Genomic DNA, 26,517 nt, shown 5'->3' with positions numbered 1-26,517 from the left:
ACCGGTTTGGTTCAACAGCCCGAAGGGTATGGTTAAATGAGAGAAATATATTTTATTGCAACACACACAAAATGCTGCAGGACTACCGAAGGGTTTCGGCCCGAAACTTCGACTGTACTCGTTTCCATAGATGCTGCCTGGCCTGCTGAGTTCCTCCAGCATGTTGTGTGTGTTGCTCTGATTTCCAGCATCTGCGGATATTCTCTTGTTTAAGATTGGAATGCATTTCATTGTGTTGCCAGTATGATATATTTTTGGTGATGGTTTATTTTGAAGGAACGTGGTCAAATGAACTTAACGCAAGAAACACTCGGATAACTGACGTCGTACTCGTGAGGAGGAGTACTAAGGTTTTAAGTTGAAGTTTTGCTGGAAAATGATAACCAATCTGGATAAAACATTTTCCATTCTGAATCCAGTACCTAAAATGACTAGCTGTTGTGCAGCAACATAGGTGCTGAAGTCAATTAGTGAGTGTTTGCACAGTGGTGATAGTGTCCTTTACCATTGACTCCAGAACTTGATCTGCACTGTGCACGGTCAGGATCGTTCCTTGGTGGGTGCATTGTAGAAGAGGGTGGTGAAATGAAATATATGAAAATAAGACTTTAAGTTAAAGGAGCAGAATTGGGCCATTTGGCCCATCAAGTTTGCTGTGCCATGGCTGATCCAATTTTCTTCTCGGCCCCAATCTCCTGCCCCGTACCCCTTCCAGTCAAGAATCTCAACTATCAAATGCTGAAAATCTGAAGTTATAGGAAATGCGGAAACCACTCAGCAGATCAGGTCAGACAGCATCTGTAAGAAGAAAAAAGTTAACATTTTTGGGTCCAAGACCTTTGGTCAGAGAAATTCTTGTTCTTTTATATAACCATATAACAATTACAGCATGGAAACAGGCCATCTTGGCCCTTCTAGTCCGTGCCGAATGCTTACTCTCACCTAGTCCCACCTACCTGCACTCAGCCCATAACCCTCCATTCCTTTCCTGTCCATATACCTATCCAATTTTACTTTAAATGACAATACCGAACCTGCCTCTACCACTGCTACTGGAAGCTCGTTCCACACAGCTACCACTCTCTGAGTAAAGAAATTCCCCCTTGTGTTACCCTTAAACTTTTGCCCCCTAACTCTCAACTCATGTCCTCTTGTTTGAATATCCCCTACTCTCAATGGAAAAAGCCTATCCACGTCAACTCTATCTATCCCCCTCATAATTTTAAATACTTTCTATCAAGTCCCCCCTCAACCTTCTATGCTCCAAAGAATAAAGAATAACTTGTTCAATCTTTCTCTGTAACTTAGGTGCTGAAACCCAGGTAATATTCTAGTAAATCTTTTCTGTACTCTCTCTATTTTGTTGACATCTTTCCTATAATTTGGTGACCAGAACTGTACACAATACTACAAATTTGGCCTCACCAATGCCTTGTACAATTTTAACATTACATCCCAATTCCAATACTCAGTGCTCTGATTTATAAAGGCCAGCATACCAAAAGCTTTCTTCACCACCCTATCCACATGAGATTCCACCTTCAGGGAACTATGCACCATTATTCCTAGAGCACTCTGTTCTTCTGCATTCCTCAATGCCCTACCATTTACCATGTATGCCCTATTGTACTGCTTAAACTTTTCACTGCTGCAAGATTGACGTGATCATGGTCTTAAATAACATACCATGTGAGCAAGTTTATAATATTTCTGTCATGTTAATGGGAAGCAATAGATCAATTTTAAAGTTTTGAGATCATCTAAATTAGAGCTTGTAGGAAAACTGCAACATTATTTTGTGCAATGTCCTACAGTTAATCAGTCTTGTAGCTTCTAAGCATGCATTTATTCAGGAAAATCGATTTTGTTTAGTCCTTTTGTGAGCTATGGTGGCACTAGGGATTCTTTTAATAAGGTGCTCCTGAATAGAGTAGACCAGGCCAAAGGCAAAGCCTACTCAAAGCTGCCTTGAGAGAAAAAGGGTGCATAAAAGTAAGTTACACTGACTTGAAAATCAAATTTTCTTTAAAAGAAGGAAAGAAAATGGTCAGAAGAAATTTAACTTGAATGAGGGATTGAAGAATGCAATATTTTTTCCCCTTCATATTTACTTACATTCCCAATGAGTTCTGCATTGTATCTACCACTGAGATAAAAGCTTCTCCTGTTGAATTTGATAGCAGCTGCTTTGTACTCATGGCTTTGCTGTTGTCCCGTGCATTCATGATCATTTTCATGAAAGTATTCCTAGTGCCCTCGCTAATGTGTTCTAACCTCTCAAAAAAAAACAAAACTCGAAGCTTAGTTGTCCTTCTAAGTATAATTTCTCTGTGGAAATGTGTGAATGCTGCCAGAGTCTTTTTGATACCTGTGAAGGCTCTCTATCAGCTTATGCAGGAATGTTGAAGATGCTTCTATCCCTTCCTTCACTACAACAGCATGATAACTAACAGCTGTTCAGGATTAAATACATTCCATGCACCGGATAAGATGTATCTGAGGGTCCTTAAGGAAGTGAAGGAGGAAATTACAGGAACTTTGCCACAAATCATTCAAAAATTACTGACGTGGGTAGGTTTCTAGGGACTGGAGAAGTGCATATGTTAACTCTTTCTGTAATTTTTAAGGTTATAGGAGCTAATTTTTAAGGTTAGCCAGGAAAATACAACCTGAATGGCTACTATGAATAAAGACTTAGACATTTTGAGGAAAGTCCTGTATAAAATATTTTTAATATTTTCTAAATTCTTTTGCAAGCTATTTTCAGGAGTTATGACCATGAACCTGGTGAACTTTAATATCAGCAAGCCTTTTTATAAATAAATAAATCTAACTCTGATGGCTAGAAGATCTATATTGTTGAATTGGAAAGAAATTGATCCTCCCACAGTATTTAATTGGTTCTCTCAAACTATGTTATGTTTAAATTTAGAAAAAATTAGAAGTGGTACTTTTGAGACTTCTATTAAATTTGAAGTTATGGAGACCATTTATTCAACATTTTCATATGATGTAATATGACCCTGTGCCAAGTTCATTTGATTTCCCAGTTTTCAGCTTATGTATTTTGAGAGGACCAGAAGTGACGGCATTGATGAATACTTATTTTTGTGAGATATTATAAACAGCCCGTTTCTTTTTTTTCCCTTCTTTTTTGTTTTTTTTCTTTTATATTACTTATTAGTTATAGTTATTAGATTAGATTAGCTAGTTCTGCATTATATAATTTTTTTTGTTTTTTTTTCTTTCTTTTTTCTGTTTTTTTATATATTATACATTATGAAATATTTAGATTTACTATGTCCATACATATATCTTATGGCTTATGTCTTGGTAAACTCATTTATATTGTAACTATTATGTATGTTTTTTTTCATATGTAATGGAATGTCTATGTTGGTAATTTCTTTATCAATATATCATCTGTATTCTGTCCATATTACTAATATTAATAAAAAGATTTAGAAAGAAAGAAATAAATAAAGACTGGACATTTCATTGATCAGTAACACCTAGGAATATGTTACAGGAGTTGTCAAGTGTGGAGGGATATGATGGTGTAACATAGTCTGTACCTTTATTATATCATGTGGAGTGTAGAATTGTGGTAAGCATAGTAGCTCTGCATACATGTAAACATGAACTGTTCCAAGTAGAACTACTCGCATTTATTTAAATAGCAGTGTGTCCTGGGGCTCCCTCAATGGATTTAACATAGGGAGCCTTGAACTAAGGATACAAAGTGTCATATTTATCCGTTTGTTTTCCAATTGACTCCCTGTGTTTTGATAGGATTGCCAGGGAATTGACCCTATATTTGTACCTGGCATGGGATTCAGAATCGGGTTTATTATCACTGGCATGTGTCATGGAAGTTGTTAATTGATATGATTATTGATCAGATGGAGACTCATAGCATGAGTTTATGGAAAAGACAAATACTTACCATGACTTGCCTTGGTGTATGTGAGTGGAAAGAGTGCAGGGAGTTTGGGTAGGTTTGAATTCAAGAGGGAAGTGTGATTAGTGTAGATAGTTGGCCTGGATGTGGTGTGCTATGGGCCTGTTTTCTATCTGTATGACTATTCTGAAAGTTACATTTTGGGTCGATGGTCAGAACCTTAATATTAAATTTTAGACCCATAGATTGCTAAAGTTTTCCACCAGAGTGGGCTTCCTTTGAATTGCCCAATGAATCTTCAAGTCATCTGCTTTGTTTGAAAGTAAACTACCAGCTATACAGCGCTTTGTTGTTCTGTATTTATTGAATGGATTTGTGACCAGGCCAGAGGCCACTTTGCCCTGTTTCTCCATGGTAATGAGTTGGTAGTTTTGGAGTGGAATTAATTGGCCTGTAGGATTTTTTTTTGTGTTTACTTGTTTCCTCTTGTCCAGCTATCCATAGGGTACATAGCTGTTCATTCAGTGACATTGGGAAAAAATCTATGTATAATGGAGCAGATTCCATGTTTGAGAAGTGTCACAGTGGGTACAGAAGGAAATATTGGATTGATGGTTAAGGTGGTGATGCGTGCCAACCAAAGGTGTTTTTCCTCTTTGTAAAACTAGTTTTTTATTATGATCCAAACACAGTTTTACTCCAAGAACATTGGGTACTGCAGGGGTACTCCATCAGTGAGCTGCTTGTTGACCAGAGGATCCTGGTTTGGGTTTGGAGGAGCTGACCTGGCTGCAGACCATGTTGCTGCCTGCTACTTAGAAGCATTGCAGCTGGTGCAGTAAACTGTGGGAGATTGTCTCAGACACTTCACTTACGATTGCAAGACTCCATTGGACTGTATTAATGCAAGTTGCTACAGGCCTGGTGGAGGGACAGTCGACATAGGAGCTATGTAGCCTTGGTTGTAGTGAGAACTAGGCCTCAAGCCTCAGGCTTGCCTGCTGTTCCAAAATGGGTGAGCACGGAAGTGCTACAGTGTGGAAGAGCTCAGCTGGGGCCTGGCCTAGCCCGTCAGTGCTGCCGTCCTGCGCTCGAGTGGTGGAATTACAGGCTGGATTGCGTGCGTCTGTACACTGCCGGGAGACTGTACATCGATTGCTGGACGTTGTTGTTCTGGGTCTTGGACTATATGTATTTTTATCGAGTGAATCTGCTGCTTTGATTGATGTTTGAATTGTGTTACTCGCTATTTTTGAATGTTTGCTTACTATTTTGAATGTTTTGCACCTTGGCTCGAGAGGAACAACTGCATCATTCAGCTTCATCTATGTATGGTTTGAATGATAGTTAAGTTGATAGGGGATTGCAGAAATAAACAGGAATAGAGAGATTTAATATTAGTACTGATAATTAACTTATTCCTTTGTTTGTGAAATATTACTCCTGTTTTATCCTTTTGACAGGAGGGTTATCCCTTAAATGCTAGCACATGTGTGAAGTAGCTGGAATAGCTCAGTGCTATTCAATGTACTTGAATGGAGCTCTTGATGCTAAGCTAGTTTTGGGGAGAGCAAAAGTTACTTTTAAGCAGAAAGTGCTGGGAACACTCAGTAGATCAGGCTACATCTGTACTAAAAGAAACAGATAATTTTTTTTTGGTCCAAATTCCTTCTGTGTTTCTACATTTCTACTGCATTTTGCCAAGATGGCTGTTTGATTATCCATTGCTTTACAAAAAAAGCAGCATGCTATTGGTTTACTCTCTTGCTAATAGAACAAAAGTCAGCCCAAAATCTCATTGCCGTGGGGTTTGAATACAGAATACCATTTTGGAAAGTTGTTACTTTAAAAGCTTAAATATAAAACCCAATTGAAAACATTTTTATGTAATGGATTGAAGGGATATGAAAACTCCAAGTATGTAGAGCATTGCCACCAGTAAATCCTCTTGGTGTTAACATCAGCAGCTGAGTGGGGCATTATTTTGTACATTCATTAAACATTCCAGGAGAGTTTTTATGTTCTTGAGTTTTAATGTTCTGTCAGTTCTTGTAATAAGTTATTTTAGCTCTAAAGGTATCAGTTAAATGACATTTGAAAAGGTAGTTTGACAGGTTATTCTGCACAAGCAGATTTATGTGGCGTATTGGAATAAGGATAAGATACAACCAGACTTGTGAAATAAAGCTTTAGATTATGCATGCCATCAATAATGCAGTTTTGGACGTGGGGATGAGATTAATTGACCAAATAACTTGTGCTACTGAATTATGGTCATTGCAGAAAAGTGCATTTAATTTTTTCTGCTTAAATGTTAGTAGAGAATATATAGTTTTATGCAGCCAAAGTAAAATTGAATAATTCAGCCATTAGCGGCCTTGGCCTGTGAGTAGCAGTGGTGGCTTGGGTGCCAGATGCAGTACTGGAGGAATGAGGTGGTATGTTTTGGATCAAACTGCACTGACAGAGCCCAGTGGAAGAGGAGGGCTGAGGTGGTGATTGGGGGGGGGGGGGGGGGCGGGGGTGGTGGAATTCAGACCTAATAACAGGAATGGAAATCTGTTTGATGATTGGCAGTACTTTCCTCCTTGCATCTTGGCCTTTCAGGGATGTAATTGACCATTTCACTGCAGTATAGTCAATCCAGGCTAGGGGTTTCCTATCTAGGAGCATGGGCCCCTTGCTGAATGGTATTGGGTTATGGCATAAATTGTGTTGGGAGCCTCTGCTCTTGGCTTATTCTTTGCAAGGCCTGACTAATGTAAATAGAGCTGAAAATAGATCCATATTCCCTGGGAATGCAAGTCAGATTTCTTTCATCTGATCTTTGAACTGGATTTGAACCAGTATCTCTGTGGAGAATAGGATGTGTACAAACGCATGGCATGCAGTTCCCAATTAAATGGGTTTCATTGCACAGAAATCTATAATTTAAAAGGGATAAAAGCTGATATTATATTGCAATATCACAAATGCTTTAATTCAACTTGGAATTATTATCAGGTTTAAACTTTACACTGTATTATGCTGTTTTGCTGTGATAATGTTTAGTAAAACAGAATCTTTTAGAAATTAAGTTTTCTTTAATGCTGCACCAGTTTGAAAATTCATAGATTTGAGAACTGAAATGGGAAATCAACTTAAAAGACAAGTTTCATGTAGAGATGTGCTACATATGTTTGTCGATTAAACTGTACACTGGAAAGTGACTATCTTACACAAATTTCATTATAGTATCAAAGTACTGTCTGCTGTAACTTGAGTATGACTATAGAAAACCAAGATGGAGCAATCAAATTTGCTGTGTGGTAAAGATGAGCCTGAATTCTTTAAGCTTATCACAATCTGCAAAATAGAAGTGATCCGCTTCCATACTCAAATCTCAAAAGTATTGCTGAATGAAAAAGCCAATTCACAATTGCTAATGTAGGCTTGTTGTTTGAAATGTGAAGCAGAATAGGAGAAAGTTAGATCCCATGTGCTGTAGTGATCATATGCTGTTATATTGGGGGAATAAGAAAATGGCAGAAAAAGTGGGCATTTTATGTGTGTGGGAGTGGTGAAGATGACAATCTCCAGGAAATGTTGCCTAACAAGTCAAGAGCTGCAAGGTAAAAATAAATGCAACTTAACTTTGAAAGCGATGGTTATCAAGGCACATCAACATACATCTACAATTTTTTGGAGTGTAGGTTGGTTCCCACTGAAGGAGGTAGCAAATGTAAATACACTATTTACAATGGTGGAAAAGTATAAACTGGGAACTACAGAGCAATAGGCCTGTAATAGGAGAAATATTATACTTATCAAGGAAATGATAACCGAATCCTTAGCATTGTGGGGAACCCAACAGAATTGGTTGGTGCTAATGTGGATTAATGGAAGTCATGTTGACAAATGTTCCTTTTTAAGGTTATAACAGAATAAAAAGTGGGAACCTGTTTTGTGTGTAGATGGATCTTTATAAGGTGTAAGGATCTTTATAAGGTAGTGGTGTTAACCTGAAATTATTAACCTGCTCAGTTGAGGAAAAACACCAGAGACACGAAATTACCTCTGAAATGGTTTTTATTCAGAGAGGAGTTCGCAGCCCCACGCACTTCGGGCGTAAGGTAGCCAACTCCCAATTTGTCTGTTTACAAAGGTCATACTTATACCCAAAAGCAGGGTACTACATTTGCAAATACGGTTACCGATTCAAATTCATCAATTGATTGGCTATTGCATAGCTAAGCATGCAAAATACTCGGAATAAGCATAGACGCAAGCGTAATAATTGGTATGGGTATGGACGCAAGGAAAACACTCGAAATAGCTATATAGCTCAAAATGCTTTGTCAAACACATTGTCTTGTGGTCATAGGTTCCCTTTTCCTTGTGGTTTCCATGTCCTGTCTGGCATTCTATTTTAGTTACCTATTCTCTGTCCTGCTACACTTCCCCAATGACATATTCTCCCCCTGGTCCTGTCTACATATTTTGCTACACTTACCCCTAGCCCACCCCTTCTACATGTACCCCTTACCCTCTTCACATTCTCAGTGGCACATGAGTTATGAAACAATGTGAGCTTGAGGGTTAAGGGTAGTGTCCTGCTGTAGACTGAAGATTGGTTAACAGTAGGAATAAATACGTCATTCATAGTTGAGGCTGTAATTGGTTGGTTGTCACGGTCTGATGCTGAGTCCCAGCTGTGCATCAAAGATTTGGAAGAGGGAATGAACTATAAATACATTTGTTTAATGGAAAACTGAATGATAATGTGGTCTGTGAGGAAGATTCAGAGTAGCCTTGGGAATGGAGATGTGTAAACGGCCAAGTATATGAAAAATGGAAGATGCAGGGAAAAAAATGCAAATGATCCAGTTTTGGATATTGAGGGAACAGAGATGAGGCTTGCCCAGGAGAAGTGAAATTGGGGTAAAGGGTTAACTATTATCTTATTCAGTGACAGAAGGTAAGTTTGGTTAAGGATCTAATTCTTTCACTAATTCTAACTCTAATGCTCTCACCTACGTCTTGATAGTTTCATAGCAGAATAGCTGATGGGTAACATGATGCTAGTATGCTGCGAAGCTTTACTCTGAATTGATTTGAAATAAATTGTTTTAGTTAAATTCACTTGTCTCCCCTTCATTTTAACAATGCATGCTACTGCTGGTTTATTTTTCCTCAAGGGAATAATAAATTATTTAAAGGCAGTCTTGAGCAGCTCCTGGTTGACTTTATCCTTCTGATGCATTTAAGTTATTTTAATAGCTCCCAGAGACAGGACTGTTGATGATCACACTCTGTTAGAATCCCAGTTTGGTAGCTGAGGAATTTGTTCAAATAATTCTGGAATAAAAAATTTGAATTTGTGATAGTGAGCTTTAAGATGTTGGATTGGTATAAAACATCTGTTTTGCAAAGGTGCTTCAGAACAGGAAGTTCAGTAACTCTTCCTAGTCTGGCCTAGAGTTGACAGCTGTATCGGCATCCTGGGGCACTTGGGATGCCCATTCATTGTAAGTGCTTTCATATACCATGAACAACCAAATGAAAATAGCTCCTGTTAATAATTATTCATGTTTAATGTTGCCCTCCTTGCCACCTTGAAGCTCAATGTCATAAGCACAGAGACAGATATAAATGTCATGAACATTACTCATTTTGCAGCAGAGTAATGTGTAATAGACATGATGAGCATAAGGATAAAATTAAATGAACAAAGTGTTCACAACTAACATGACAATATATTTACACCACGAGTGCAGGTTGAGAGTGGGGAAAAATATAACCTAAGATGGTATAAGGGTAAGTTGAAGGACCTGCTGGTAGTGGGGAAGAAGCTCTTGTTGAATCTTGAAGTGTTGATGCTAGCACTAAGGAGGCATGGCCTGAATGGTGGGGTCCCTAATGGTGGATGTGACATCGCTTCCTGTTGATGCCCTCAGTGGTGGGGGAGAGCAGTACTCTTCCTGGATCTGGCTAAGTGCTCAGCTCTCCTTAAGCTCTGCATTTCAATGTATTGAAGTTTCCGCTCCAGGCCATCATGTAACTTGACACTTAAGTGGACACTTGAAGCGCTTTTTCTTTCTGGCATCTAGTGGAAAGATGTTTTCTCCAGATTTTCCATGAGGAATACATGATTTTTGCATGCATGTTTCCTTGCATGGTGCATCTAGTTTCAAAGATTCATTTTATGATCAGTCTTATGCAGAATACTACTGCGATTTGTCTTCTCCAGATAGCCATAAAATCCAGCAAAACTATTGAAGTAGTTGAAAGAAAGAGATCAATCACCCCCCGCCCGAAAAAAAACTCGCAACCCCCTCCCCCACCAACCACTCCCTCTCACAACAACAGATTACCCGAAGCCTCCAGTCCGCCAATCGACCACACAATAGACCAGGGTGTCTAGTAGGGAGTGATCCAAGTGGGTGGTGGGGGGTAGTAGATGGGCTCCCACTGATCTATTGATCTCCCTTCAGGTCGTACGTCCCTCTAACCCCCCTCTCCCCATCTCCCTTCTGGCACTTATCCTTGCAAGCGGAGCAAGTGTTACACTTATCCCAGCACCACCTCCCTGACTACCATTCAGGGCCCCAAACAGTCCTTCCAGTTGAGATGACACTTTACCTGTGAGTCTGTTGGGGTCGTATACTGTGTCTGGTGCTCCTAGTGTGGCCTCCTGTATATCGGTGAGACCCAACGTAGATTGGGAGACTTCTTTTGCCAAGCACCTGTACTATGTCCGCCAGAAGAATTGGGATCTCCCAGTAGCCACCCATTTTAATTCCACTTTCCATTCCCTTTCCAATATGTCAATTCATGGCCTCTACTGTCGCGACGAGGCTACGCTCAGGTTGGAGGAACACCATCTTGTATTCCATGTGGGTAGCCTTCAACCTGATGGCATGAATATCAATTTCTTGAACTTCTGGTAATGGCTGCCCCTCCCCTCCACCATTCTCCATCTCCCTTCCCTCTTTTTTTTTGCCTTATCTCCTTGCCTGCCCATTGCCTCCCTCTGGTGCTCTTCTTCCCCCCCCCCCCCAACTTACTTTCATGGTCTTCTTTTCTCTCCTATCAGACTCCCTCCTTCTCCAGCTCTGTATCCCTTTCACCAATCAACTTCCCAGTTCTTCATCCCTCCCTTCCCCAGTTTCACCTGTCACTTTGTGTTTCTCTCTCCCCTCCGCCACCTTTTAAATCTTTTGCCGATAGGTCTTGGCCCGAAATGTTGACTGTACTTTTCTCCATAGACGCTGCCTGGCCTGCTGAGTTCCTCCAGCATTTTGTGTGTGTTGCTCAGATTTCCAACACCTGCAGACTTTATCTTGTTTATAGAGCAGGAAGAGTCCATTATGAGCTACAGTCTAATCCATCCATCTCAGAATTTTGAAAACATTTGGACCTAGCAGCCCCTCCCAGAGCATCAGGACTCCAAGGGCAGTGGCACAAACCAGTGACCCCCGCCGACAACCACTTGCCATCCTCCACATTTACCTCAATGTTTAAATCTTCCTCAACGTTTTCATCATTGAGAAATGTAGTTGATCATGGCTTCTCCTCACAATTCGTGTTCACGTTTCTCTTCTGGAGTTTTTTTTGGGGACAGAAGAGCACTAGCTCACTCAACTACGACTGTAAGCCCTGGGCTCCAAAACAGAGAGTAAGTAAAAGATGTGGGGAAAAAAACTGAAATGATTGACTATCTGAAAGATGTCGCCTGAGGAATCGTTCACTGGCGCCATCTTGACTAGAAAAACATTGCACTATTTCCAGCTGCCTTCTCTAGCCTTGATGTGGATTGATATGGAATTCAAGTTCAGTCAATATATTGTGTAATCAGAGTTAGCAAGAAGGGATCATTTCAGAAAATGAAACTAGTCATATTGATTTTCACCCCCCCACCAACCCCATGCTGGAAGCACTTAGTTTTCATTGAACAGTAAAAGTGGACCATGCAAGTCAGGCAGTTGCGGAGTAAAACTCTTCTTATTCGCTTCAGTGGATCTGTGCCACTTCCTGTCTGCTGGTTTGCCCAAGTGTAGTCGTGGTGTAGCTCTGCTCAAACTGAAGATTTTGCTGTGGTAATTTAAACAAAATTCATATTTTAAATTTTTTCTCAAACTTTACTGAAACATTTTGGCAGACCTTTTATTTTTAAAAGAAAAAGTTGTGTTGTGCTCTAGCTCACTAAATGGGACCGTATGGCTGATAAGGAAGATATCCTGGCTGGGGCTGTTGAAAGAATTGGGTCAACCTTTCACTGGCATTGTGCTTGCTAGCACAACTGCCTTGCTATTGTCCTTGCAGTAATTCTGTACCGTGTGTCAAATACTGTCAGCCTTGCCCAATATTATCGTTCCATAATTTGCATTTGACTGTTCATAATCTCTACTAGCCAGAGCACTGTTTTAAGTTCATGCGTTTGATCGGAATAAAAGATGATGCACTTTGGATTTAAGCAAAAAAAATTGCTATAGTTTGCTGATTTGTAAGGAATTGGATAGCTGTATATTTATTGATGTGGCCAGGAAGAAGAAATGACTTTGTGGTTAAATCTATTAAAATTGCCATTGATGTATGATGCAGCTTTTTGCTCCTGACATCTGCAGAATCACTTATTTACTATATGGTTAGAATAAACTGAACTATTCAGCTTTGTTCTTTTTTTTTGGCCATGAGTTTCAGGATAGGATTATATGAACATGGTCTCTATTTTGAAACTGTTGTCTTCTTGATGTTGCCAGTCATTTTGGATTGGCAAAAATGCCTCCTCCACAATCTCCATCAGCACAGGTGCACCACTGTGTGCTTAGCCCCCTGCTCTCCCCGCTTTACATCGATGACTGGCTAAGCACAGCTCTGATACCACATTCAAGTTTGCTGATGACAGCACTGTTCTGGGCCAAATCAAAGGTGGTGATGAATCAGTATACAGGAGGGAGATTGAAAATTTGGTTGAGTGGAGTCATAACAGCAACCTCTTACGCAATGTCAGCAAGACTAAGGAACTGATTGTAGACTTCAGAAGAGGGAAACCAGAGGTCCATGAACCAGTCCTCATCAGAGAATCAGAGATGGAGAGGGTTAACAACTTCAAATTCAGGGTGTTGGTATTTCAGAGGTCCTGTCCTGGACCCAGCTGTAAATGCAATTGCGATGAAAGCACAGAGTACCTATTCATCCATAGAAGTCTGTGGCGACTCAGCATAACGTCAAAATCTTTGACAAACTTTTATAGATGTGTAGTGAAGGGTGTATTGACTACATCATAACATAGTATGGAAACACCAATGCCCTTAAATGAGAAATCCTACCAAAGGTAGTGAATTCATCCCAGTACATCACAGTAAAGCCTCCCCACATCTACATGAAATGGTGTTGCATCTACAGGAAAGCAGCAGCCATCGTTTGAGATCCTTACCACCCAGGCCATGCTCTCTTCTTGCTGCTGCCATCAAGTAGCAGGTACAAGAGCTTCAGGACTTGCAGCACCAGGTTCAAGAAGTCAATTAAGCCATCCATTGAGGTGATCTGACAAACAATGATCTCACTTTTTAAGGATTTGTTATTTCATGTTCTCTTTATTGCTATTTATTTATATTCACATTTGCAGCTTATTTTCTAGTTAATCTTATTGATCCTATAACTATTGTTATAGTTACTATCTTATAGATTTTCTGAGAATACCTGCAGGAAAATGCATCTCAGGGTTGTATGTATTGACATAAATGGGCTCTGATAGAATTTACTTTGAACTTTTGTATTTTGAGCATTGAATGTAGTACAGAGTGATTGAAGGATTTTCTTCTTGTAAGTGCTGTTTGCTGTAATTACAAATATCTTTTACCTGGAGTATCTCAGATCAGTAAATGACAGTGAAATGTGATTTGTTGTGTTTAGACCTTAATCACCAATTGATCCAAAATCAGAATCGCTGTCTGTTCACAATTCACTTTTCCTACAGCGGATATGGCTTTTAGAGTGAAAAGTTCAGCACAGAAACAAGTCCTTGACCATCCAGTCCACGCCAAACCATTTAAACTTCCTACTCCTCACTTGTGCCAGGACCATAGCCCTCCCTACCACTACCATCCACATATCTACCCAAACGTCTCTTAAACATTGAAATCAAGCTTTCATACACCACTTGTGCTGGCAGCTTGTTCCTTTTGATATGATTTTGATAGGATAATACACCATGGGAATGGTGCCTGGCTATTTTTCCCATTATTTGTACATGGGTCTGAAGCAAAGGGTTGAATAGGTTGACTGAGTGGTGTCTTTGTTGAGAATAATCTTGTCCATACCACCCACGTTCTTAGCCTGGCCATATAGAATCCCAGCTTGTTTTTTCTTCCTCTGTCATTCCCACAGGTGAGTTACCTGCCTTCCGAAAAGGTGACAGTCAGTGGCTGCTCTTTAAATGCCATCTGGGGCTTAATTTGTGTTTTGCACTTAAGTAGCTGCTGCCAGCATTTTGCTTATCATTTGACATTTAAAGTCACGTCAACATTTTGTTATTGGTATTTAGAAGGAATTTACTAATAATTTCTGCTCTATCAATGACACAAACATTAACCAAGTAGCAACTAAAGTGTTAAGATGATGAAAGTATATTATAACTTACCATTTTAGAACATTATGCAGATGAAGAGAAAGAATGCTTCCTCACTTAGCATATTTTATTTCCTCAGTACCCCAGATGCTCTGCTGGCAATTTTTAATTGTAGTTACTTGTAGTGGCACTAGTTATCTTCCCTGACAGAACATATCGGAACTGAAGATGCACGTTGCATGGTTTACTCAAAGAATTTGAGTACCTTACTGCTACTGTCTCTATGTACTTAATGAGGGTGTGACTTCCTGCTGTGTCAGGGGGTGGGGGTGGGGGGAGTTGTCTCTATCTTTTAGTGGTTTTCTTTTAAAACATTGTTATATCCAGGTCTGGGTGACCTCACTGAGTAGAACTTCAACTGATGAAGAAAGATCCCTAGCCTAATATGACACAGTATGCCATTATAATGTATATGTGCTGCACTATGTGCATGGTTCTGTGTGCCGAGATGCTGATATCTAAATTATTTCACCTTGTTGTTGGAAATGAGAAAATTCCTGTATTTAGTTCTAAGATTGCCTGGTGGTGAATGTAATCTGAAGAGATTCCATTTTCCATAGAATTTTGACTTGAATATGATGTAAATTTACCACGTGACTAAACAGCATCTGGTATAGATTTAAAAGGATAAGATTTTTTTTAAATTTTTGCTTCTATTAAGGTTTTGTATGTTGGGAGAGGTGGAAATTTGCTATGGGGATTAATGAACTCAACAGATATTTTTAAAAACACAAAATGCTGGCAGAACTCAACGGGCCAGACAGCATCTATGGGAGGAGGTAGTGACAACGTTTCAGGCCGAAACCCTTCATCAGGAGCCAAGGTGATGAAGGGTTTTGGCCCGAAACGTCATCACTACCTCCTCCCATAGATGCTGTCTGGCCTTCTGAGTTCTGCCAGCAGTTTGTGTTTTTATTTATTTCCAGTATCTGCAGATTCACTCGTGTTGTCAACAGATACTTTTACAAGTTTAGCGACATCAAATCCTGCAGGTCACACTGACTTCTTTGCCTGAGATCCCGTGATCCCAGGTTGCTGGTAGTTAATGTTACCACTTGGATTAAAAGCTGGAAAGTGGTGGATGAGCAGAGATCCCACACAACAAAATGTAATGGCTGGAATTATTGTGACATTCCATTCCACACATTCACACATGAACACCTCTAACCTCTAAGTAGTATTAAAAATAGGGCTGTACAGCTTCAGATGCTTGGTGAGCTTTGACTGTAGTGACCAATTTTGCATGTTGTTTCCTTGCAGCATAAAAGTGTGGGGGGCATGGTGTTCACACAACTGAGTCTGTGTTGGCCTGGTGAGCAATCCCCTCTCCACTAATTTTAACTGCAATGTACATGTTGTATATGTGCGCACAATTTTGTTCAGTCACCTCAATTGGCCAATAATGTTTATATCAAACTAGTGCTTAACTAGGTTTTGGTGATGTTTAAATGCCCACATGTTTATTAGTTGTCTTAAAAAAAACTTTACAGAAATCTTTGTTTCATTTATCTTAAATGTCAAGTTCAATTATTAAAAATCATGTATCGTATGTTATATCTATAACAGGATTGATCCTGTGTCTGTGATTTAGTGTTGTTCAAAGGTGCATGAGCTCTTGTATTACAATGTTGAGATGGTCGAATAATATAACTGATTTCAATTAAGTTATGACCTGACTACCAAAGGCAAGAACCTATTTTCAAATTTCTATTTTTTCTAGCTTTTAAAAATTGGTATGTCTTTTGGTTTAGTTTGTGAAAATTCAGAACAAAGGAATCATCTGAATACAGTAGTATCTTTAATGCTAAGCAGTTGCTGTGTCATCTTCTAACAATTGCACTGATGTGTGGTTGATGGGTTACCATAGCTCCTTGGCCTGAGTTTTTCTCCACCTTCACTAATTACTCCTTCATACCAGCTCCTGGTTTATTTTAAGATTGTACCACTAGAAACATTGTTTAGTGTAGCACCAGGAAATTGGTAAGAAGTTTTGAAGGGAAGAGCTGCCATTTTGCCTCTCACTCTCTGCAAATTTTGCTTTGTGTTGTAAACTGGGATTCCACTTGCAGAGGATAGAAAGCAATTTGCTCAAATATTCAGTTACCTCAGATTATCATGCATCTGTTTCACAGCAATAATAAACACATAAGAATTGAAGTAACACAACTCCTCTCAAAGATGCTGTCTGAATTAGTATTGTGAGTAGGATGTTGTAATATGGTGCATTGTTTGGTGCAGGTTACCTGGGTGACTTGCCACTTGTGTATGAAATGGCATTTTGCCTATTTCCCACCCATTCCTTCTGAAGCTGCTTATGTTGAAACAAAGGAATCTTGCTGGTAGGAACTGAAAGAGCTCTCTGGTTTTCTACAGTCCTTGTAGTCCAAGCCTTGTTCTGGTCATTGTCACTGTTATCACAGCCAAGGTTCAGCTGCCTCCCGTTTGTAGCTGTTTCCAGATACCTGTCAGTGGAACCCTTTCTCTGGTGGTTCACTGATCCAACTATTTGATGTTTGAGTTAGCAAGTACTCTATTGCTGACACTCTGGTGTTATGGCACCTCTTTTGTCTATCAACCCTGGGTCTTGGAATCATCCCATTTTTCCCATTCCCATTCCAGCATGTCAGTCCATGGGCACCTCCACTGCCATGATGAGGCCACTCTCGGATTGGAGGGGCAACACCTTGTATTCCGTCTGGCTAGCCTCCAACTTGATAGCACAAACATTTTTTTTTGAACTTATGGTCATTGCATCTCTCCCCCCCCCCTTTCACCATTCCCTATTCCTGTTTCCCCCCCTTAACTTTTTTTAACCTACCCCTCACCTCCCTCTGGTGCTCCCCCCTTCCCACCATCCCTCTCTTCCTCTCCTGTCAGATTCCCCCTTCTCCAATCCTTCATCTCTTTCACCAATCAACTTGCCAGATTCTACTTCTCCCCTCCTTCTCTCACCTGCCACCTTGTGCTATCCCCTTTCCTCCCTCCCCCCTTAGTTTGCCTCCTTTTCCCCTTCCTTTCCTATTGAAGGTTCCCGGCTCGAAACATTGACTGTTTACTCTTCCGTAGATGCTGCTTGACCTGAGCTCCTCCAGCGTTTTGTGTGTGTTGCCATAGATTTCCAGCATCTGCAGATTTTCTTGTACTTGGAGTAATCCTGCTTCAGAAAGATGGCTTGTTTAGTAGTGTGATAACAATGGGTCCAGTACTGCTTTGTAGTGTCAGTGTTCTCATCCCATTAGTGAATGTATTGAGTCAGAATGTGCTTGTTTTTCTTGACTGCTGGGCTTTGAACTTGTTTTTGTTTTGATCTGACTAACCCAAGATATCCTCTTTGTCTGTGACTAATTTAACAGGAGATCAACTGGCAATAATTAAAAAAATATGGGGTGGGTCTTGTTATTGTGAGCTATGTATGCAAAGTATTCTGTGTACACCTCCATATCCTGACTCAATATGTTCTATTCCTGCTAATGGATCTGAAATTCCCTCCCATGAGTTCACGTAGAATTTGAGACTGGGTCACTCAGCTGAAGGTTTAGAAAGAGTTACCATTTGTTGAGGTGTTTATTGGGTCACCAGGAACTTCACAAAACTTAAATGCACATTAACAATAGCTTTGTTAATGGAGCTCCTGGATGACAATTAAATGATTAAGATCCCCATTATCTGCACTTGTGTGGTTTTCTGCAGCAGCTAGTTTCTGAATGATGTAATTAAAGTGTTCCTGTGCATAGGTTTCATTATCACCCAACCAGTCTAAAAATTTTCTTCATTACACATTGAAATATATAAATTAAGGTCTGTAGTTGCTTCAACTTGTAATGTGTATGCCAGTAAGACCAGGTATTTTCTTGGTGTTTTGGATTGGTTTGTATTCTGGTGTTATTTTTTAATCAACGTACTTTTATGCAGCCATTTGCAACATTCGGCTGACACATGTTTTAGAGCACAAGTAATTGTATAATCGTAACTGTTGTGCGGCAAATCATTTCTGCAATGTCCAGGTATTTCAGATTACACTATGTATCTCTAGCTGATTTCTTTGCAGAAAATTGATACCCATGAAGGGTATTACTGTCAGTTGAAAAAAAATCTTCTATTGGAGCTCAATGGGTTGAACAGGCTGTGTGTTTTGGTGGTTTGAAAGGAATTGTTGATGTTTCAGATTAAGACCCCTATTCGAGTCAGTATGAAGAGAAGGTGCAGGACGACAAGAACCTGAGATTCAGGTTACCCTGTTTGATATTATTATCTTCATTTTTGTCTCTCTCTCTCTCTCTCTCTCTCTCTCTCTCTCCCTCCCCCACTCCTTGTTCCATCCACCCACTGAACACACGGTTCCCCCACAGGCTTCTTTCTTCTCACCCCTCAGCTACCGTTGAACTCAATGGTTCTGCTTATCTCTCCCCTGTAGTTGTCTCAATTTCCACCACACCCCCTACCCCCCTCTATACTGCCTCTTAGTTTCTCCTTTGTTAGCTTACATCTCTAACCCTCCACCACTGTCTCCCAACTCCACCCTGTCTCTCCTCCCCTGGTGTTACCTTGTCATATTTCACCCCTCAGTCCAGCCACATACCCACTCTGTTTTGAAGATGCATTGGCATCTGAATGTGATCTTTACTAATGCTGAATCTAGAGTAGAAGCATTTTTTTAAAAAGTCCGAGGAATGGAATTGTTGCTTTTTTCACTTTTTAGGCACACTGGCTTTAACCACCCAGTTCAGTTCTTTGTGCTGAACTCTTCAATGTGAGAGCACTGGGAACACATTTGACCCTGACAGCCAGTGAATTCTGTTGGAAGCACAGCTCAGTGGTGCCAACACGTTCTGCACTTGTCTGCTTGACTGCCTCCAGTGCTCGTTATGTGAGCAAAATCATTCTCGCAGTCTGTGTATTGGCTAATCAATATGCCAAGTTATTGGTTTACTGCGAAATGTACATTTGGGTCCGTTGAGGGCAGCTTCATGGCTCTGTGAGTAAATCATTATTGCGATGTCTGCTAAAGTTCATGAGTATTACCCAATAGCTCCAATATGAGCAACTTCAAACTTTGTAGTTCTATCACTGTAAACATATTTGACAATACCAGTATTGATAATTATTTTGTAATCAGTGAACATGCAGAATAATTCCAAATTAATACATCTAAATCAGTCACTTCGGTAACAGGAAATGATAAGCACATTCTTAACATTATTTTAATTTGTACCATACAAAATAACTCTTGACCTCTTCCTGCATTTTTATTTGATTGAAAGCTTGCTGTTTACAGACTGTGTCCAGTTTCATAATTGGAGAAGGGTGGTGTCAGATCTTTGGCCCGGGGTTAACATTTCAGGCTTGGCATTGGGGGCAGGATTTGCGGCCCTTCCTGGCAGCCATTGCAATTGGGCACGGGCTCACTGGCTCCAAATTCTGGAGCAGACTTTCATTAGGTACTTCCTACAAGATCTTGCCATTGTGTGTGAGCAGCCATCTCAAACTCCGTCATTGTTATTAACCATAAGGTGCATAATCAACATGTAAGTGCTTGCACTATTTCACGTTATTGTCCTTGAGAAAATAGTGAAGGTTATTAGAGCAATAACTGGGAAGCATCAATCAAAACCAAAAGCATTTATTAATTACCATGTCAAGATAGTGATTGAATTAATTGTTAACTTCACCATTCCTCAATTTTTTTCCCTTTCCAGTAGTGCTTTGTATTAAAACTTGTAAAAAAAAAATTCTTTCAAAGTTTCATTTTTTTAAATCGCCCCCCCCCCCCAGATCAGTGGTTCCCAAAGTGTGTGATGTCACTGCCCTGGGATCAGTGAGAGTTTTTAAGGGGGGCAATAAAAGGGACAGTGGGAGTGCACTTAATAGCAAGGGGGCAACTGTGTGAATACAGGCTTAATTCAAGAAATGAATTACTTTGAATCGATTAAACCAGTGTGCAGTGTTTTCAGTCAACACTGGGGTGTCGTGGGAATTTTTCTTTGGAGAGATTGGGCTTGCTCAAGTCATGCCAACAATGTGATGACTTTAGTGATGTCACATAGTGTGACAAACTAATTGGCATGATTTGTTATTACTGTATTCAGGGAAGCTGTTGAGGTTATGATCTGGTGCAGGGACAGGAGGGAGAGACATGGTAAGTGATTGAACATGGGGAAGAGCAGTAGTCACGTACTGAAGGAATGGGATTGTGAAGAGGGTTGAATGGTTATGGGCCCTGGAACGAGAGGCTGTGATGCAACATTTGCTTCAAATAATGTTTCAGAGCTTATTGCTAAATCTGGAAAGTCCCCACACAATTGGAGAAGGACTGATCCTGCCTGCTGTAAACAAGGTTCTGAGTATGGTTCTTGCACAAGTTAACAGACCAAATAACTAAAACAATTTTTGCTCAGCAGCAACTCTATTCAAAAACAAATAGATGAGATGTCTGAGAATGTGGAAGACACATTGTGCAGCAGTATGCATCCTTGTTACCATCTGAAATTCTATCAACAATAGTTGTCATTAGCAAATTTATACATGGTTTTTGAGCTGTGCCTAGCCACATAGTTGCGGACAGTGGGTTAAACATGCATCCTTAAGATGTACCAACGTTGATTGTCAGTGAGGAGGAGATATTATTTCTGATCCTCATTGATGGTGGTCTCCCAGTGAGGAAGTCAAGGATCCAGCGAAGTATGGAGCTTTTGAAGCTTGTTGATTAGAACTTGAGGGTATGACTGTTTTAGCTGTAATCAATAAACTGCAGCCTGACGTAGGTGTTGCTCGTGTTCAGATGATCCAGGGCTGAGTGGAGAGTCGGTGAGATTGCATCTGCTGTAGAGCTATTGTGGTGATAGGCAAATTTCTGTAGATCCAGATCGTTGCTTGGGCAGGAGTTGATTCTGGCTATGACCAACCTCTCAAAGCACTTCAACACAATAGATGCGAGTGCATATGGACGATGGTCCTTGAGACTACTCATCCAGATCTCCTTGGACGCTGGTATGATGGATACCTGTTTGAAGCAGGTGGGAGCCTCCAGCTGTAGCAGTGAGATTTTGATTTCGATTAGGGCACATGGATAACAGAGTGGCTATCTACCATCGCCAGATACTACTACAATACAGAGATCGCCCAAAAACAAACCTCCACAAAGATCTGCTGGCTGAATTACGTGACATCGACTTGCTGAGGGGGAACGGGCCTACATTCCTCGGACTCACCTGATGCTGGTAGCCAGAGACGGAGACATCAAAAGCGATGTGCAAGGAAGCAGAAGCAAGGCAAACGGGCAGGGGTCCGTGCCAGGCTAAAAGCAAACTCTAGCCGTCTGGCTCTCCCGTCCATTCTGCTCTCCAATGTCCGCTCCCTGGACAATAAAATGGACTACATCCGACTCCAACGTAATACTCAGCAGGAGTTCAGAGGCATATCAAGACCCTGCTGCCGCCCTCACTGATGGAGAATCTCACCTGGTCCCTCAACACCAGCTCCATAGCAAAGAAAGCCCAGCAGTGTCTCTGCTTTCTGCGAAGGCTGAGGAAAGTCCATCTCCCACCCTCCATCCTCACCACATTCTACAGGGGTTGTATTGAGAGCATCCTGAGCAGCTGCATCACTGCCTGGTTTGGAAATTGCACCATCTTGGATTGCAAGACCCTGCAGCGGATAGTGAGGTCAGCTGAGAAGATCATCAGGGTCTCTTCCTGCCATCAGGGGCATTTACACTACACGCTGCATCCACAAAGGAAACAGCATTATGAAGGACCCCTCATACAATCTCTTCTCCCTCCTGCCGTCTGGGAAAAGGTTCCGAAGCATTCGGGCTCTCACGACCAGACTATGTAACAGTTTCTTCCCCCAAAGCTATCAGACTCCTCAATACCCGAAGCCTGGACTAACACCTTGCCCTACTGTCCTGTTTATTATTTATTGTAATGCCTGCAGTGTTTTTGTGCACCTTGTGTAGGTCTGTAGTCTGGTGTAGCTTTCTCTGTTTTTTTTTTATTATTACGTTGTTCAGTCTAGTTTTTGTACTGTGTCATGTAACACCATGGTCCTGAAAAACGTTGTCTCATTTTTACTATGCACTGTACCAGCAGTTATGGTTGAAATGACAATAAAAGTTGACTTGACAATTTGAATTTAGAAGAATGGGGGGAATCTCATTGAAACTATTGAATGTTGAAAGACATCGACAGAGTGGATGTGGAGAGGATGTTTCCTATGGTGGGGGAGTCTCTAAGACCACAGGACATAGTCTCTGAATATTCATTTAGAACGGAGACGAGGAATTTCTTTATCCGCAGGTAGCTGTGGAGGCCAGGTAATTGGGCACATTTAAGGCGGAGGTTGATTAGTCGAGTCGTGTAAAGTTACAGGGAGAAAGTAGGAGGTAGATATCATGAAGGTTGAGAGATAAATGTATCAGCCATGATGAAATAGGGGAGCAGGCTGGATAGGCTGAATTTTCTAATTCTGATTCTGTTCTCTGGAGAAAATAAAGTAGTGTGAATAGCTGGACTAATGTACATTCTAAAATTAATGATTGTTTTACTGTAATTAAATAATTTTATTAAATTGATTTGAATAGTTTTTTGCAATTATTTGTCACTGCTTTGAATTTGCAGTTCCTATTTTCTTTTGCTGTGCATTGTAATCAAAGTTCTTTGTAATTATGTAATGGCTAGGAAGGGAGTAGGGGGGATGTGGTCTGGGAGCCAAGGGGGCAGTAACCCAAAGAAGTTGGGGAACCACTGTCTTAGATCCTTTCGAGATGGGTGATTACCCATGAGCAATCTCTGAAAACAATTTTGTATTGTGGCTTGTGTGGGGCCATGCTGTTTCCATGTAACTGCAGGTTTGTTGCGTAGTTGAGGAATAAATGCAAAGAATGCCCCTGCTGTTTCAAACATGTCGCTGGGTGTTGTAGACCCACATGAGATGTGCAGTACTTTCTTGGTTCTGTTTCAAAGTGGCAGCTTCTGGTCATTGACTGAGCAGAGGTGGCTGGCTGCCATTGAGGCAAGGTAGGCCCTGCCTGTGTAATGTTGCAGGATGGACGTCTGGCATCAGTATAAAGCATCCTTTGGTGGACGTGCCTGATTCCTGTCATGGGAGTGACACTAATCTTGGATCCTTGGAGTTGATTTTCACTCTGCCAATATTACAGTGGACTATGTAGTAATACAGTGTGCAAAAGTCTTGGTACTTACAAATGTAGCTAGGGTGCCTAAGACTTGCACAGAATTGTATTTGTCAATGTGCAGCAGAGAGCAAGTTTGTTAATCTGATGGAAGCAAAGGATGTTGGGAATGGCGGGTGGAGTGCTGCAGGAGGGTTGTTGGACAAGTGGCAGTGAAGGAGTGCCGGGGCAGGGTGTGGTGTGTCTATCTCTGAGACACTAGGCAAAGTCATTTGATTCCAAACAATTGGTTTATTGAATATCTCTATGGTGCTTCCCAGTCCTTCCCCTCTCCCTTCCTCCCCTTTCCCAGCTATGATTCCCCTCTCCTTTTCCCTTCCAACTCTCGGTCTACAATAGACACCCATATCAGAATCAGGTTTATCGTCACTCACAGATGTCATGAAACTTGTGGTAGCAGTACAGTGCAGTACATAAAATTACTACAGTACCCTGCAAAAGTCTGAGGCATCCTAAGCTACATATACTGTTACGAAATGACAAAAATGTTGAGACAGGTTTTTTATAAACAAATAAAACATAAGTTAAACACTGCTCAATAAGAATGAAAAGTAAACAAACGATTAACTTAAACCGGAAGTTAACGGCTATACGGCAACTCGAACAGTTCTTAAAGCAATAAATGCGAAAGACCAAATGAAGGAAATAAAAATGGCTTAATGGAACTGACCTTCCCTGGCGAATAATGCTGTGCCCAGCCCTTTTTGCTTTCACAATGCAGGGACTATCTCGGATGCAGGTTACTACCTTCTGAACAAGGATGCAATAAGGTCAATCCTGTATTAAACTGCCGATGACACCAACTTTACTCAATCCTTTGGGTTTCCGTACCTCGGTAAATCTTCACTCTCCAATCTTTAGACTTTAAAATTAAATAGAAGATACGTCAAACATAACTGGCAGTTATTTTAAAAACTGCCAGCACAACTACAATGTACCTTACAGTAAGAATCAGAACTCTAAAACAAAACTGCGTCATGAAACCAAATACGCAGCATAACGGAGTAACAGACGACTTAAACAACGTCCCAACAAAAACTCCTGCGTCACAGCAGGCTTTCCCCATTTTATACCTGTTGAAAACAGGCCATCACATGACCTCACACTGGCGGGAAAATACATCACTGCACCATCACAAGACCATTACATCACGCTCACCATACTCAATTACCTCATGGTCATGTGACAGTCACAAGATACCCAAGTGGTATGTAACAATATGTACCTAAGACTTTTGCACAGTACTGTATATATAATTTATATATAGGGTTCATTTTGGTTGATAATCAATCATGTGCTCTTATTAGTAACTTAAAGCTTAAGCTTCCAGGACAAAACTTGTTCTGGTCTACAACTTATTTTTACATTATTGTAGACTTCTAGTGATGAAATTCATTACTGAAGTCATATGGGACTGAAGTGAAAGACATACAAATATAAATGGTATGGATAGGTAGTGTTATAGGAAAATAACCATTTTCTTAAAAATCCCAGAGAAAGGAAAATTGCTGCAACAAAATTTGTAAAACTTGACACAATCTCAAACGAGACAGGAATATTACAAGACAGTTATACTGATCTCCTAGTGAAGATAAATTGAGATCTATTATGAGTATTAACTATTAAATTGAGATCTATTACGAGTATATAACTATTACGAGTTTCTCCTGCTTATAACAAAATCCTTGCAGTGGGGAACGCAGCAGTAAAAAGTTGAAGCAATGATGGTTTGTTGTTTTGCAGAGTCACTTTAACCTAAAGCCTTGGGATAATTATGTTAAGGTTTAAATTTGACAGGGTTAAGAAAACAAAATGAAACTGAGTCCGTAGTTGAATTGAAAAGCACTCACAAGGTTGTAATTGTGGCAATGCACACTCAAATGCTAACGTATGGGCTATCGTGTTGAATTGCTGATGACCGGATTGTGAGGTGATATAAATCTAACCTAGGAATGTACTGAAATTTGCCTGATGGAATGGAATTGGCAAGTAAAAATGGGCAGGATTTTTAAAGTGCTCTTTTCCTGACTAATGCAGATAAAATAACATTTATAATTTTGGTGGGCAAATAATACAATTCAATGCATCTGCTTGTCCTCCTTCAGGCCTGCTGGATGATGTCACTGTTTGATCTTTGGCATGTGCAGTTTCGGTTGATCTGTCGGGGTGGTATTTGCAGACATGAGCACTCAGCAGGCTCGAAACGAAACTTCCTAAAGTAATAAATTCTGTCTCCACTCTATTATCAATATATAACTTGCAGCTGCAAGGACACCCCAAGTTGGTAATACACTTTGTACACTCCTGCAGTTCCTCTTTGGCTTTTCATCTATATGGTTGTACACTCAATGGCCACTTTCATGTGGCAGCAGCTCAATGTATAAAAGCATGCAGACATGGTCAAGAGGTTCATTTGTTCAGACCAGACATCAGAATAGGAAAGAAGTGACACTACTGTGGAATGATAGTTGGTGCCAGATGGTGTGGTCTGAATATCGCAGAAACTGCTTATCTCCTGGGGTTTTTTGCACCTGACAATTGCTAGAGTTTACAGAGAATGGTGTGGAAAAACAAAGAAAGGGCACCAGTTCGGTAGGTGAAAATGCCTCATTAGTGAGAGAGGTTGGAGGACAATGGCCTGGCTGGCTCACGCTGATGGGAAGTTGACTGTAACTCAAATAGCCATTGTTACAACAGCCACACGAGTGAATCTGCAGATGCTGGAAATAAATAAAAACACAAAATGCTGGCAGAACTCAGCAGGCCAGACAGCATCTATGGGAGGAGATAGTGATGACGTTTTGGGCCGAAACC

At 40.5% G+C, this 26,517-nt stretch overlaps 1 protein-coding gene across 6 annotated transcripts in view; it reads left to right on the top strand.

The window, feature by feature from the left end:
- rhbdf1a (rhomboid 5 homolog 1a (Drosophila)) overlaps positions 1-26,517 on the top strand; it is a 373,026-nt gene that overhangs the window by 1,860 nt on the left and 344,649 nt on the right. For 2 of the 6 annotated variants that reach the window (XM_059979629.1, XM_059979626.1), the window contains exon 2: positions 716-786. The exons of the other annotated variants lie outside the window; for them this stretch is intronic. The gene's annotated coding sequence lies outside the window, so the exon portion shown is untranslated. The remainder of the gene's footprint in view (positions 1-715; positions 787-26,517) is intronic. 6 annotated transcript variants of the gene reach the window in all.

The sequence above is a fragment of the Hypanus sabinus genome, chromosome 9 (genome assembly GCF_030144855.1).
Source record: "Hypanus sabinus isolate sHypSab1 chromosome 9, sHypSab1.hap1, whole genome shotgun sequence".
Taxonomy (NCBI): Eukaryota; Metazoa; Chordata; class Chondrichthyes; order Myliobatiformes; family Dasyatidae; genus Hypanus; species Hypanus sabinus.
Note: the sequence above shows the minus strand (reverse complement) of the source record. Positions and strands in the feature narration are given on the sequence as shown.